This window comes from Pantherophis guttatus, chromosome 3 (genome assembly GCF_059756535.1).
Source record: "Pantherophis guttatus breed Tessera chromosome 3, ASM5975653v1, whole genome shotgun sequence".
Taxonomy (NCBI): Eukaryota; Metazoa; Chordata; class Lepidosauria; order Squamata; family Colubridae; genus Pantherophis; species Pantherophis guttatus.
Window position 1 is genome coordinate 11,232,151 of NC_142065.1, and position 14,103 is coordinate 11,246,253.

General features: G+C 41.5%; 1 long non-coding RNA gene across 1 annotated transcript in view; it reads right to left on the reverse strand.

Moving 5' to 3' along the window:
- The window catches only part of LOC117674823 (uncharacterized), a 66,765-nt gene that overhangs the window by 45,554 nt on the left and 7,108 nt on the right, over positions 1-14,103 (reverse strand). Inside the window, exons 2-3 of the long non-coding RNA XR_004594001.3 lie at positions 13,862-14,005; positions 9,707-9,883 (exon numbers count right to left, since the gene is read on the reverse strand). This is a non-coding gene — a long non-coding RNA (uncharacterized LOC117674823). The remainder of the gene's footprint in view (positions 1-9,706; positions 9,884-13,861; positions 14,006-14,103) is intronic.

Here is a 14,103-nt window from a genome sequence, read left to right on the forward strand (position 1 = left end):
GCACCTGATGATGCTACCTAGTGGGGTAATGAAACGTCTGCAGGAAAACAAGCAAGCTCAGAGAGCACCGAATATCCCACATTTCAATCCTGAACTATTTTCCTTTAACGTCTGAATGATGTTCTATCGTAAGTATGAAAAATGGTTATGTCACTTTTTTCAGGGCCGTTGTAACTTTCAACGGTCACTAAACAAACGGTTGTAAGTCAAGGACTACCTGAAATAAATTTCTGCGTGCAATCAAGGCTTCTAGGAAAAAGAACAAAACTTCTAAATCTATATCCCAAAGGTCTTTTTCCAAAAGGCAACTGGATTTTCTTGTTGTTGTTGTTCTTTTGCTTAAAAACATTTTGCTTCTCATTCAAGAAGTTTCTTCAAACCATAAATTGGTCCGCTTTAGAAAATAATTGTTATTAAGAAATAAATGTGAAACATCAAGATAAAAATTAGAAATTAAGGATGGAAAGGATTGTGTTTAAATTAAAGGGTTTCAATAGAAAAAAGCAGACATTGAGAAATATATATGATAAAGGGAGAAATAAGAGAATGAAATAAAATAAGTTTAAGATTAGGGGTTAGGGCGGATGGCAATATTGACTATATATTAAATATTAAATAGAGATGAAAAATAAAAAAGTAGAAAAGGAATAGTATGGCAGAAATGGAAATATAAAAATTAAATTTGGGGAAAATAAGCTGTATAAAGGTTGACTCGGTCAATGCTCTATTCGGAAAAAAATGTACTGTTCGTGTGTGTGCGTTTTAAGAAAACTTTTTACAAAAAAAAAAAAAAGAAGTTTCTTCAGAAGATTTTCAAGGGGAAAACAAAAGCCAGAAAGCTCGGTTGCCTTTTCGAGAAGCACTTTTGGGACAATCCTGACTCGAGCGAGCGAGAATCTCCACAGACATTCTAAATCTATGGAAGTTCATCTTTAAAAAGTCTTTTGTTTTTTTTTTCCCCAATGGAGTTATTTCATAACTGCTGTTTAGAAATGGGGGTTTTTTTGCTCCGTTTTACTAGGTTTTATTCCGCCCCTAAAATCTTACCGTTCCTCAGAGATCGTTCTTCAGCCCAACAATCTGGTCCTTCACCAACTCCACCTTTCTCCCACCCTCCCCATCCCTGTTCCATGGGGGCTACAAGACTAAGGGTTAAGTAAATGTTTTCAGAAGATAAGCTGCCTTGTTGACAACCAACAGGCACCAACAACAGGAGCCCCTTCCAGCTGTGATAACCCAGGGAGGTTTAAGGAGCAGAATTGGAAGGCGCCATGGGAGAAATGTGGCCAGCCGTTTCTGGCACTTACAAGGTGAGGTGGAAGGAGGAGGGTGGGGGGAATCTGGAGATGCTTAAAGATCCCACGCTTTGGGGCTTATGTTCTACTTCCTTCTTGGGAATGGAAAAGAATTGGACTTTAGGGACCTACAAGAGATAAAAGAGTTTCATCTCAATATTAGGTCCCCTTCCTTTAACAGAATAACGGAGTTGGAAGGGACTTTGGAGGTCTTACCGGAGACAAGTTCCCAATGTGTCTGATCACACTTGGCTAATAAAAAATTCTATTTTATCATATTCTGTTCTGTTCTGCTCCTGTTCTATTCTGTTCCTATTCTATTCTGTTTTGTCCCTATTCTGTTCCTCTTCCTCTTCTTCTTCCTGTTCTGTTCTTTTCCTGTTCTTGTTCCTATTCTATTCTGTTCCTATTCTGTTTTGTTCCAATTCTGTTCCTGTTCCTTTTCCTTTCTGTTCTGTTCTGTTCTGTCATAAATACATGCCAGTTGCCAAGTACCCAAATTTTGATCATGTGACCACGAGGTTGCTGCAACATTGGTAAATATGAAAAACTGCTGTAAGTCATTTTTCAGTGCTGTTGGAATAGAATAGAATAGAATAGAATAGAATAGAATAGAATAGAATAGAATAGAATAGAATAGAATAGAGGAAGAGAAGAGAAGAGAAGAGAAGAGAAGAGAAGAGAAGAGAAGAGAAGAGAATGGGAAGAGAGAATAGAATAGAATAGAATAGAATAGAATAGAATAGAATAGAAGAGAAGAGAAGAGAAGAGAAGAGAAGAGAAGAGAAGAGAAGAGAAGAGAGGAAGAGAAGAGAAGAGAAGAGAAGAGAAGAGAAGAGAAGAGAAGAGAAGAGAAGAGAAGAGAAGAGAAGAGAAGAGAAGAGAAGAGAAGAGAAAAGCTCCCCCCGGAGATACGGAGGATCTCGGATCTACGCACCTTCCGCTGCGCTGTTAAAACTTTTTTATTCCATCAGGCTGGCCTGGCCTAATTTTTCCCTTTTTCCCCTTTTAAAACACAAATTTTAATTGGTTTTAATTTATTGGGGTGTTTTAAATCTGTCTTCGGCCAAATTGCTTAATTCGGTTTTATTCTGTTTTTAAATTTTGTATTTAGGTGTTTTTATCTTGTGGCTGTTCACCGCCCTGAGTCCTTCGGGAGTAGGGCGGTATACAAATCAAATAAACTAAACTAAACTAGAAAAGAGAGAATGAGAAGAGAAGAGAAGAGAAGAGAAGAGAAGAGAAGAGAAGAGAAGAGAAGAGAAGAGAAGAGAAGAGGAAGATAGAATAGAACAGAACAGAACAGAACAGAACAGAACAGAACAGAACAGAACAGAACAGAACAGAACAGAATAGAATAGAATAGAATAGAACAGAACAGAACAGAACAGAATTCTTTATTGGCCAAGTGTGATTGGACACATAAGGAATTTGTCTTTGGTGCATATGTTCTCAATGTACATAAAAGAAAAGATAGTAACTTCAAACAGTCACTGAACAAATGGTTGAAAGTTGAGGTCTATCTGTATATTGTTTTACAGGTAGTCCTCAATTTACCACAGTTCATTTAGTGACCGTTCAAAGTTGCTACAGCACTGAAAAGAGTGACTTGTGACCGTTTTTCACGTTTATAACTGCTGCAGCAACCCCACGGTCACGAGTTCAAAATTTGGACGCCTAGCAACGGATTCCTATTTATGACCGTTGCTTTGTACCGAAGGTCATTGATCCCCTTTTTTGACCTTCTGACAAGCAAAGTCAGTGAAGAAGCCAGATTCACTTAACAACCGTGTTATTAACTTAAGAACTGCAGCGATTCACTTAACAACTGTGGCAAGAAAGGTCGTAAAATGGGGGCAAAACTCACTTAATCAATGTTTCCCTTAGCAAACAGACATTTTGAGCTCAATTGTGGCTGTAAGTTGGAGACTGCCTGTATTTTGAGGTTGTAAGCCACCCAGAATTAAAAATGGTGACTCTACTAATGTTTTAAATAAATTGAATAAAATTAATATTCAGCCTTCTGTTAGGGTTGCCAGGTCTGCTTCCAAAAAATAGCGGACAAGCGAGGGGCGGGGGGGGGGTTAAGTAGTAAAAAAAAAAAATTACAATTAAATTATATATTTTCTTACAAACATTTTAACACGTATTAAAATAATCACTTCAAAACTTTACTTAAAATTCAAAACATCAAATATATTATAATAATATATAAAATATTAAATTACATTTTAATTTCATCATAAATCTTTTGAATAAAAAAAATGTCCACTATTTTGTGAAAAAAAATAGTGAACATAATGTGAAAAAAGCGGACTGTCCGCTCAAATAGTGGACACCTGGCAACATTAAACCCTGTTCTTGCAGCTTTGATCCTGAGGGGTACTTGGTGCTCTCTAAGCTTGTGGTTTTCTTCCAAACGTTTCATTACCCAAACTAGGTAACATCATCAGGACCAGCCCTGATGATGTTACCTAGTTGGGTAATGAAATGTCTGCAAAAAAAACCCACCAAGCTCCGAGAGCACCCAGGATCCCTCCTTTGAACCCTGAGTTACAGATATTCTCCTTTATTAGCTTTGTTTCTTGATGTGACCTTTCAGAAGTTCTCACTGAAATATAGTTCTGAGCAGTGGTGAAATCCAATTTTTTTTACTACGGTTCTGTGGGCGTGGCTTGGTGGGTGTGGTGTGCTTGGTGAGCGTGGCTTGGTGGCGTGGCAGGGGAAGGATACTGTAAAATTCCATTCCCACCCCACTCCAAGGGAAGGATACTGCAAAATCCCCATTCCCTCCTCACTCCTGGGGAAAGAATATTGCAAAATCATTCCCACCCCACTCTGGGGCCAGTCAGAGGTGGTGTTTGCCGGTTCTCCGAACTGCTCAAAATTTCGGCTACCGGTTCTCCGAACTACTCAAACTTTCGGCTACCGGTTCTTCAGAACTACTCAAAATTTCTGCTACCGGTTCTTCAGAACCTGTCAGAACCTGCTGGATTTCACCCCTGGTTCTGAGTTTAAGTCTTCTGTCTGACATCTTGGTGCCAATCACCTTTAGAGCTTCATGCAGCTGAAAGGGGTAAGCCATCCAGCTGAGGTTAAAGTTGAGTTTACTTAGGGTTTAAAGATTACAGAGAAAGGAGACCAAAGATGGCCTCAAGGAATTTTGATTGAAATTTTATAATGTAAAGTAAAATGTCTGCAGATAAATCGGGAGATTGTTTACTAAACAGCTGGAGCGATTAAACTTGAACTAAATCCTGAGTTAATCCAACTTCCCTCCAAAAATAATGGGAGGGGGGGAGATAATAAGAATACTGTAAAACTGTGCTCCACTGTGTTCTCGCATAAAATAAAATTAAAAAAAAAACATAGCTGCTTTGGGAAAGAAGAGAGCATATAAAAATAATCAGAACCTAGTAAAAAAAAAAAAAAGGAGAGGTTAAGGGAAGAGAAAGCCATTTTTTATTTTTATTTTAAGTCTAGGAGCCTCTCAGCATGTCTCTGCAAATCTCTTTTAAAACAGAGGCTAAGAGAAAGAAAGATACTCAAATTAAGTAAGAGGTGAGGGGCGAGACCTCTGATTAAAATATTTTATATCTGTTTTTATAAGGAGCATGAGCAGGCTTGTGGATTTAGGCCTTTTGGCACGACACAGGAGGGAATTTGAAGGCTAAAGAGATAGCAACGCAAAATGTCAAGACAGAATATTTCCCTCGAGGGGCGGCCTGGAAGAACCAGGCGAACATGTATTATCAATCCTAGAATTCACGAATATGCTTAAAATAATAGCAAAGGCAATCAGATCTCCCTGGAAAGGCAGAAGATGAGAACAGATCCTCCTGCTGCTTGCAATCTCCACCCAACAACTGGCGTTGACAGATGTTGGCTGTATTCCCACAACACATTTTAACCCAGTCCATGAAAGATCTAGTGTTTGCGAAGTCAGTTTTCATCTTGATCCAGTGCCTTTTTGGCTTAGAAAGGGATCGGCAACCTGCGGCTCTGGAGCCGCATGTGGCTCTTTCATCCCTCTGCTGTGGTTCCCTGTCGCCAGTCGGCTCCACAATTGATAGGGCTTTTGGTTAGGACAGGTAGAGGAAAGAAGACGCTACTCCAGGAGGAGACTCTATGATGTGGGGAACCGGACTTCCGGTCGGCTCCAGAATTGAATGGGAGGCTTCCGGTTAGGACCTTTGTGGCTCTTTGAGTGTTTAAGGTTGCAGACCCCTGGCTTAGAATATTGTGTGTAGAGTCAAAAACATCAAACTGATGGCCACAATCGCACAACTGAAGTCCTGCCCCATTAAGCTCCAAACTCTCTATCGAGATTCTCAGTCATCCAGGTCATAGTTGTCCCAATAAGGCAATTTTTCAAAAAGGCAACTCGACTTTACTTTGGTGTTTTTTTTCTTTTTTCTTTCTTTCTTTTTTTTATTTATTTATTTTTATATGCCACCCTTCTCCAGAGACTCAGGGCGGCTTACAATGCGTTAAGCAATAGCCTTCATACTTTTGTATATTTTATACAAAGTCAGCTTATTGCCCCCACAAACCGGGTCCTCATTTTACCCACCTTAGAAAGGATGGAAGGCTGAGTCGACCTTGAGCCTGGTGAGAATTGAACTCGCAGTAATTGCAGGCAGCTGGATGTTAAATGCTGCCTTAGTAGGAGGCATTAGCCTCCTATGCCACTCAGGCTCCTTGAAAGGAGTTTTGCTTCTCCTCCCAAGAAGGTTCTTCAGTTGTGACTGAAGAATTGAAGTCAAAAGCACCTTTGGCCTCCTCGTAAGTAAGCTAAATGAAACAACCAGTCCTTCACATCCTTGGATGAAAAAAGCAAACCCAATTTATAGCCTATCTGGTCTAATAAGAATGGTTGAAGAAATGCACAGGACATTTGTAGCATTGCAGGATTCAAGACCCAAATCTTGAAAATTCTCTGTCGGAGTTCTTACATTGTTGAGTATGATCCTTAGAAGATCCGGCTTCTTTGGGTGCAAATAGCTACTAGGAAAATACTCTAGAAAAAATGCAGAGAAGAGCAGCAAAGATGATTAGGGGACTGGAGGCTAAAACATATAAAGAACGATTGCTGGAACAGGGTATGTCTAGCATGATGAAAAGAAGGACTAGGGGTGACATGGTAGCAGTGTTCCAATATCTCAGGGGCTGCCACAAAGAAGAGGGAGTCAAGCTATTCTCCAAAGCACCTGAAGGCAGGACAAGAAGCAATGGATGGAAACTAATCAAGGAGAGAAGCAACCTAGAACTAAGGAGAAATTTCCTGACTGTTAGAACTATTAACCACTGGAACAACTTGCCAGTTGTGAATTCTCCAACACTGGAAGTTTCGCCTGAACCAGTCTGAACTGGTAGAATCCCACCCCTAGTCTTAACTACATATACGACTGAGACCAGAGGCTTTCTTTTGGGATGGATGGACAAAGAGTTGGGGGAAAAAAACCCATGGAATTCTGAGAACAAGAGGTGGGCACACTTACAAAATGGTTGCCTGGGGGTGTGGCCTGCAAAAAACAAGCATTTTCTAGATGTTTCTTGGATGAGAAGCGAAATGTCTTCAAAGAAAAACCAGTTGCCTCTTGAAAAAGCACTTTTGGGAAATTTTCTAGAGAAGACAAGTTAGCCTCCTGGATGCCATCATCCCTGTAGGCTCTTGGCAGCATCCAAAAACATTATGACAATATAAAGATTGCATTTTGCTTTGAATCCGGGTAGGATTAATTTTTTTAAAAGTAAAATAAACAAACTAAGGCATCTTTTAAAAAGTCAGATAGGGGTTCCCGTGGGCACCACGGGAAGGATCAGGGGTATTGAGGCCGACCAGCAGCATGTTGCTATCCGTGTTTTAGACCCCGCCACATCTTCCAGGAAGCATAACAAAAGAGGCTTTTAGACATTACCCAAGCTTTGGGTTTTCCCAGACAGAAGCTGCCTGCATTATTTCAAAAGCAGAATGACTCAAATCACCAACTCCGGACTTTCTATAAAGGGAAAGCTAAGTTTGTTCATGACTGCCATCATGGCAGTTCCTCCATCTTGATAGGTACCCATGGAAAAATAAATACGACTCCCCAATTTCTTTAGCTTTTCCCAGCTAAAACGCTTGTTATCGTTACTGAGCAAGGAAACATTGAACTCTCTGGAACATTTTGAGACAATGGATCAAAGACCTCAGATTATCGCTGGGTAAAAGAGCTGTTATTTTCAATTTCCTCCTCTCTTGAACCCAAGCTACGCCTACTAGAAATATCTCTTTGACACGCTGCTTCTTCCTTTGCAAGGGTTTTTTAGTCCCCACGATATAAAAAAGATGTGGAAAAAAGGGCAGAGAAGAGCAAGAAAGATGATAAGGGTAAAAAGTAAAGGTAAAGATTCCCCTCACACATATATGCTAGTCGTTTCCGGCTCTAGGGGGAGGTGCTCATCTCCGTTTCAAAGCCGAAGAGCCAGCGCTGTCCGAAGATGTCTCTGTGGTCATGTGGTCAGCATGACTAAATGCCAAAGGCGCATGGAACGCTGTTACCTTCCCACCAAAGGTGGTTCCTATTTTTCTACTTGCTTTTTTTACGTGCTATTGAACTACTAGGTTGGCAGAAGCTGGGACAAGTAACGGGAGCTCACCCCGTTCAGCGGCACTAGGGATTCGAACCGTGAACTGCCGACCTTTCGGTCGACAAGCTCAGCGTCTTAGCCACTGAGCCCCTGCACCCCTATGATTAGGGGACTGGAGGCTAAAACATATGAAGAACCATTGCAGGAATGGGTATGTCTAGTTTAATGAAAAGAAGGACTAGGAGTGACATGATAGCAGTCTTCCAATATTTCACGGGCTCTTACAAAGACGAGGGGGGGTCAAACTATTTTCCAAAGCACCAAAAGGCAAGACAAGAGACAATAGTTGGGAAATAACCAAGGAGAGAAGCAATCTGGAAGTAAGGAGATATTTCCTGACAGAACAATTAATCAATGGAACAACCTGCCACCAGAAGTTGTGGATGCTCCAACACTGGATGTTTTAAAGAAAAGATTGGACAACCATTTGTCTGAAATGTTATAGGGTTTCCTGCCAGAGCAGGAGGTTGGACTAGAAGACCTCCAAGGTCTTCTAGTCCAACTCTGTTATTCTGCTCTGCATTCAGAAGCAAATCTGAATCAAAGGATGGGTTGACATCCTATCTAAAAGATCGTGCAAAAGTTTAGACCTCAGTCTGAGAGTAAAAGTAAGAAGAAGGTGGGTCAAACCCATGATGGATCTAGTGTGGGCACTTATGGATGGGCACTCAGAGGAAGTGATGTCATATGTGTCATGACATCATCACACAAAGGATGCCAATTGTCAGCACTTCAACCTGCATTTACTCTAGTGCTGACATAAGAAGGAGAAGCGAAGGCGTCTGGAAAGGGACGTTTGACTTTTCACCTACTTATTTTTCCTGGAGATAATATCCCCTAGGAGATGAGATGGGAGGGGGGAAATTCCTTTGAGCTGGAGCGGTAGATTAGGGGTAGAATGACTTGGAAGATGGCCAATGAGTGCAGGGGAGTGGGGAACGGAAAGGGAGGGTTTTGGGGCTGGAAGTCAGTGTTGGCTTCGTTTGGAGTCGGGTTAGAATGTCGTGCTTAATAAATAGGAGTTTTTCTTCAAAGACTTTGTTTGAAATGCAATTTATTTGAGACGACCTCGAAACTTGACACCAATGACATCCTTTAATAGAATAACAAAGTTGGAAGGGATCTTGGAGGTCTTCTAGTCCAACCCCCTGCTCAAGCAGGAGACCCTATACAATTTCAGACAAATGGTTGTCCATTTGTCCAATCTCTTATAAATGTGCCACTCTCCCAGAAAGCACGAAATATGCTTCTCTTTTATCTGCCTGCTCAGGGTCTTGATTCTCCACCCAAAAAGGGCATCTGGACTTCTATGTCAGCTGTGGAGTCACGTAAAGATGTCTTATACATAGCAACCAGAGCCGAGGTGGCGCAGTGGTTAGAGTACTTCAGCTGACTGCTAGTTCAGCAGATCAGTGGATCAAATCTCACCGGCTCAAGGTTGACTCAGCCTTCCATCCTTCCGAGGTAGGTAAAATGAGGAGCCAGATTGTTAGGGGGCAATATGCTATTTAGTATACTGTCGATTGTTGTAAGCCACCCAGAGTCCTCGGAGAGTGGGCGGCAGAGAAATATGATTAATAAATAATAATAAAATAAAAACTTGTTGTGGCAAAGATATCTGCAGAAGTCACAGAGTTTGGGAGAGGGAAACACTGCAGCCTTACAAAGCCCTGTAAATGCTCATAATGTTAGAACATAGAACATGGAATAATAGGATTGGAAGGGACCTTGGAGGTCTTCTAGTCCAACCCCCTGCTCAGGCAGGACACCATATATACCATTCCAAACAAATGACCATCCATTGTCTTTTTGAAAACTTCCAATGATGGAGCTCCTAAACTTCCAGAGATCTTCATTGTTTCTTAGTTGTAGGGTGGATTTTTCTTTAATGATGGTCCTCCTGTTACTTTTTCTCCTGTCCTCAGGTCCTTTGGAGATGTTCTAACCTACGCTTCCTGAGACAGTAAAAAGCACACAATTAGTCCCAAAAACCCTCTTTTTATTTCAATGGCTGTGAATTATGTTCATTCACAGCCCGTAATGAGTCACAAATAGTTTGTAAAGAGTCCGACAGAAGTCTGCCACAGTCCTTCGGGATAAGGCTGATAAGCACCCACCTTTATCTCCCTTGACACGCTGCCAAAGACCTAAGTGGCAATTAGCTTTGCAAGACCACACGGAGCACAGAGTCAAAATGGAGCTTCAGAATTTAAACCGACCAGAACGAACAAAGTTGCTTCCTGCAAAGGCTCACGTGCCTTTGCTCCTCCTTTATGTCTTATGGGAGGGGCCACTCATCTCCAAGTCCTATTCCCGAGTCGTCCCTTTTGTCTTAACTATTCTTGCCTTCTGGCAGCTCTGTGCATGCGCGCATTGGGAACAGGCTCCCCCTGTTCCTCTGCCTCGCTGATGTCCAACTCTGGAGGCTCCGGAGGCTCCGGAGGCAGCACATAACTCTCAGATGGCCCTGGCCCCCTCTCTGCCTCTGACGCAGAACCCTCGTCCGAGCCTTACCAAGACTCCAGGACTGGCCCATGTTCCTCCTCAATCTCCTCATTGTCCGACTCTGCTGCCAGCTCTGCAGGCCGCCGGCGGACCACAACAGGAGAATAGGTGTCCCCATCTTCTCTGTGACAGCTTCATAATACTGGATGATTGCTATCATATCACCCTAATTATTTTGTTAGACTATACATGTCAGACAAATGGTTGTCAAATCTCTTCTTAAAAACCTCCAGTGTTGGAGCATCCACAACTTCTGGAGGCAAGTCATTCCTCTGATTAATTGTTCTAACTATCAGGAAATTTCTCCTTCATTCTAGGTTGGTTCTCTATCCATTGCTTCTTGTTCTACCGTCCTCCTTTGAGTGATGGCATGATGAATACAATGTGATCATGGCTTGTAAAGGATACGTATAGCGCCTAAATGAAATCAAATGTTTATTCATTTGGGTGGATTTCATGGCCTTCTAATGGCTCCTCTGACCCAATTTTCATCTTGTAGCAATTCTTCGTATACCTACAATTCAGTGCCGCTGAATTCAATGGTAATAAACTAAGGGAATTCAATGTGATTTATTTTGGAAGACATAACAGTCAGATGTTATTATGAGGGTAATATTTGCAATGCTTTTTGATGTTCTGTCTTGGGTTTGTGCAAACTAGACGTGAATGTATTCTGCTTAGAAACTTCTGCTTATTCTCCAACATCCAATAGACAATTGTTTATTCGTTTGGAAATAGCTGAAATTCATATCCAACATTCCACATGTTAGGAAAATGTTTATGACATTTTTAATCACAGTTTATTTAATGTTTGGGGGAGAAACTGGTATAAAATGATGGGACCACACAGAACTAGGCATGTATATTACAGATTTACAGAATTATTTGCTCACAGATACAACACACTGACTTAAGCATATAACAGCTAATATCCTTTTTTGATTACAGAGAAGGAGGGAAATTTTTACAACAACAGTTAACATAGATACTTGCTTTTTAAAAGAAAATCCAGAACACCTAGGACTGGTAGACTACAATTTCTGATCAGCCCTAGGGTACAGCCTTTAATTTCTCAAATACAGGTAGTCCTCAACTTACAACAGTTCAAAGTTACAACGGCCCTCAAAAGAAAAAGTTACTTATGATTGTTTTTCACACTTACAACCATTGCAGGATCTCCAAGGTCACATCATCAAAATTCGGACGCTTGGCAACTGACTCTTATTTATGACGGTTGCAGTGTCCCAGGGTCATGTGATCCCCTCTGGCGGCCCTTTGACAAGCAAAATCAACGGGGAAGCCAGATTCACTTAGCAACTGTGTTAGTAACTGAACAACTGCAGTGATTCACTTAACAACTGTGGCAAGAAAGGTCGTATAAATGGGGCAAAACTCACTTAACAACTGTCTCGCTTAGCAACAGACATTGTGGTCGTAAGTGGAGGACTATCTGTATCAACAAATGATTACTGTTCATTCTGTATGTACCTGTCTTTCTGTTAAAATTATCTTGGTTGAAACGGCAGGATTCAAAAGTCCAGATAATGCCTACCAGAGATTGACATGTTCATGTAGCTAACTCATCCTTGCTCTATAACCCCAATATCATTCTGATATTTATCATCATTCTTTTCTGACAGGTTCTAGAGAACTGGTAGCAGAAATTTTGAGCAGTTTGGAGAATCGGTAGTGCAAATTTTGAGTAGTTCGGAGAACCGGCAAATACCACCTCTGGCTGGCCGCAGAGTGGGGTGGGAATGGGGATTTTGCAGTATCCTTCCCGTGGAATGGGGTGGGAATGGAGATTTTGCAGTATCCTTCTCCTGCCATGCCCACCAAGCCACACCCACCAAGGCACATCACACCCACCAAGCCACACCCACAGAACCGGTAGTAAAAAAAATTGGATTTCACCACTGGTACAGATTACATTCTTAATCTCCCCCCCCCACCTTTTTTTCCAACCACTGGTAGAATAAGTTCCATGTTTGATAATATTCTGTATCTTCTTTCTGTTTAAATTCTGTCCATTTCTGCACAATCCAGCATCTCCCTAATTATCTCTTCGTCTCGTGGTATTTCTTTATTTTTCCAATATTGTGATAGAAAAAGTTCAGGTTTAAAACATTAAAAAAAATGTTTTCCTATCTTCTTTTCTAACAACTTGTGTATTTTTGCCCAAAATTCTTTTGCTTTAACACAAGTCCACCGCATGTGGCAATATGTGCCCGTTTTTTGATTACATTTCCAACATTTGCCAGACATATGTTGAAACATTTTAGCTAACCTAGCAGATGGGGTTTTTAATCATCATTCTAAGTTGAAGTCCACAGGTCGTAAAGGGGCCATATTTGCCCACCCCTCTTCTAGGGTAACGCTAATTACTTAATGTAACTTAATGGTTGATAAAACAAGTTATGGAGAAGGGATTACAGAACCCTGAAACAGAGAATTGTACAAGCCATAATCACATTGCATGCATCATGCCATCACTCAAAGGAGGAAGATAGAACAAGAAGCAATGGATAGAAACAAATCAAGGAGAGAATCAACTTAGAACTAAGGAGAAATTTCCTGACAGTTAGAACAATTAATCACTAGAACAACTTGCCTCAAGAAGTTGTGGATGCTCCACCACTGGAGGCTTTTAAGAAGAGATTGGACAACCATTTTTCTGAAATGGTATAAAACACTGCTGGCAAACCTTTTCGGCACCGAGTGCCAAAACAGGAGCGCACAGAAGTCCCAGCTAACAAAGGGCAAGGAAAGGCATCCCAGAGCTGGCTCCTCGTTTTCTTTGGTGGCCTAGATCCAGAATACCTGTCTACTCCCACCCACCTAGATACCTCCAATACAGATCAACAAAATAGGACCTTTGGGGATAATAGATTTCTGAATGTATCATTTTGTCTTCAAGGGAGAGTTTCAGTTTCCAGGTTGAAGCCACCTCATGAAGTGAGGGTGTTTGCTTGCTTTTGACTCCTCTTCCAGACTTGGCTCTGCCCTTCCCTTCCCTTCCCTTCCCTTCCCTTCCCTTCCCTTCCCTCTTTCTCTATTCCCTTCCTTTCCCTTCCCTTCCCTCCTTCCTCTTTTCTTCTTTCCTTCCCTTCCCTTCCTTTTCACCCTCCCTTTCCTTTCCTTCTTTCCTTTCCTTTCCCTTTCCCTTTTCCTTCCCCCTTCCCCTCCCCTCCCCTTTCCCCTCCCCTCCTTCTCTACTCCTTCCCCTTCCTTCCCTTCCCTTTCCTTTCCTCTCTTTCTCTACTCTCTTTCCTTTCCTTTCCTCCTCCCTTCCCTTCCCTTTCCATCTCCTCTATTTCCTCCCTTCCCCTTCCCTTCCCCTTTTCAAATAGAATTATTAATTTTCTCCTATGGAAATAATTAAGAGTTTGCAGTTATTTTACTGCTCCCTAATGAAACGGCTTAAATACCTCGCTTCTGGTTACTTTGTGCGCAGCATAAAAAACTTGCAGCTTAGAAGAGATTGTTGCATGGGTGGCAAATAGGTTCAGATCGTCCACATGCATTTTGGGCCACATCTGGTGACACTGTTGTCATTCAGACATTGGAAAATCCTAGGGGGAAAAGGAGGGATAGAGCAATTAGACGAGTGTGATTTTTATTTTAAAATACACCGCAAGCAACCGCTTCCCTTCCCTCACCTTCCTCTGGG